General features: G+C 37.5%; 1 non-coding gene across 1 annotated transcript; it reads right to left on the bottom strand.

Annotated features, from left to right (window-relative positions):
- Window positions 1–1,796: 1,796 nt before the first annotated feature.
- Window positions 1,797–1,907, bottom strand: LOC140991352 (small nucleolar RNA R71). The gene has a single exon (XR_012177845.1). It is a non-coding gene; the product is annotated as a small nucleolar RNA R71 (small nucleolar RNA).
- Window positions 1,908–2,041: the final 134 nt, after the last annotated feature.

Genomic DNA, 2,041 nt, shown 5'->3' with positions numbered 1-2,041 from the left:
TGGCCCCCAATGGTGGGTATAAAACCATTTCTGTCTGGCCCTCACCGGTGGGTATAAAATCGAGTTCTGGCCTCACCTNAAGTGGTATCAGAGCCGCCAGGTTCATAATCCCGCTGGGATTTTGATAGACAAAATTTGGCGAAGTCAAATTTTGGCAAAAGCCTAGTGTATCCCAATCTGAATCCAACTTTCATTTGTTCCCTAAATTTTCGATCAAATTCAAAAATCTATCCCTTCGATCGTTTCGCAACTCTTAATATCGAAAATTTTCCACGACAATTTTATTTCTATTATTTGTGCCTTTCTGTCCTTTATACGATTATGATGCTTTACCTCGATCTTTATCCTAGGAAATGGCAGCTCCACGTACGCGCGCACAGGCTGCCCTTCGTATGCGTCAGCTTATCATCGATAATCGAGCTAGAGAGATAGCGACCTTGAAAGCGCAACTGGCCAAGGAAAGATTGGAAAAGTAGGAGCTTGGTAAGATTAGACACATACTTGAGACTGACGTGCAGCGCTTGACTCATCACTTGGACTTGGCTGAGAGCCAACTTCTACAGATACCGACTGATTCGGCTCGCATTGCGCGCTTAGTTTCACTAAACAAGGATCTGCTGGAAAGAGTTGAGACAGAGAGAGAGCGCGCTACTCAAGCTCGTCAGCGTCAGGAAGATTTCAGCGCCAAGCAAAAGCGGTACATCTCAAAGCTCCACGGCACTGTGGACAAACTCCAAGATCAGAACAACTATTTTCACCTGGTAATAGAGAATATGGAGGAAGAGGAAGAAGCGCCGATGGAGGTGGCCGATGACGACAGTGACAGCGACAGCGACAGAGGAGAGATGATAGAATAGATTAGTATCAAGATTATAATAAAAGTATCTGGATTGTAATAAAATTGCGATTAAGAAAATATTATGTGTATCAAATTATTTTAAATGAAACTTTCTATTATCTTATCGCATATTTACAAATTGGATGAGTATACTATCAATAAAATTGTGTTTTTATCTTCATAGAAAAACATACATGGATCTTCAGAGTATTATAAATGAACTTCAAAAACAACTTCAAGAAAAGGAGACAGAAATTAAAACACTAAAAGGTAAAAATGAAAAACTTGAGAGAGACAACTACCAGCTTGATGGGAATAACGTATGCATGATGGAGGATCTTCATGAAGCCAGAGAGGAAGAAAAGAAACTACGCGAGGACGTTAGACGTTATGCTGCCTATCATCTGGAATCGGAACGTCGACACGAGATCACCAAGCAAGAGTTAAACAAAGCTCAGGATAGGATTTTTACACTCCAAATCCGGAATGATAGCCTCCTCAAAACCCAATGCCGTCTTGAAGAACGAATCGAGGAACAAGAAATAGATGAGAAAGTAAGCCAATCAACAATACAGGAGCTTCAGGAACAAGTAAATAACCTTGACCACCACTACACTCAATTGCAGAATCACATCGAACAAGTAAATAACCCATCTTGTTTAGTTTTTCCTCCTGATGCATCTAATTTCAACTTTAAACCTCAAATTATTCAATTTTTACCAAATTTTCATGGCTTTGATTCTGAAAATCCATATTTACATCTAAAAGAATTTGAGGAAGTTTGTAACACTTATAATGATCAAAATTGTAACATGGATATAGTTTGATTAAAGCTTTTCCCTTTTTCTTTAAAAGATAAAGCTAAAACATGGCTACAAAATTCGAGATCAAGTTCAATAAGATCATGGGAAGAAATGCAACAACAATTTCTCAAAAAGTTTTTTCCTTCCCATAGAAAAAACTCTTTTAAAAGACAAATTACTATTTTTTCTCAAAAACAAGGAGAAACATTTTATCAATGTTGGGATAGATATAAAGAATTACTTAATACATGCCCACATCATGGTTTTGAAACATGGAGAATAGTTTCTCACTTTTATGAAGGTCTAATACCTAAAGATAGGCAAATGATAGAATTCATGTGTAATGGAACTTTTGAAGATAAAAACCCAAATGAAGCTATGGAGTATTTGGATTCATTAG

Source organism: Primulina huaijiensis, chromosome 1 (genome assembly GCF_012295235.1).
Source record: "Primulina huaijiensis isolate GDHJ02 chromosome 1, ASM1229523v2, whole genome shotgun sequence".
Classification (NCBI taxonomy): domain Eukaryota; kingdom Viridiplantae; phylum Streptophyta; class Magnoliopsida; order Lamiales; family Gesneriaceae; genus Primulina; species Primulina huaijiensis.
This window is presented reverse-complemented; position numbering and strand designations above follow the sequence as displayed.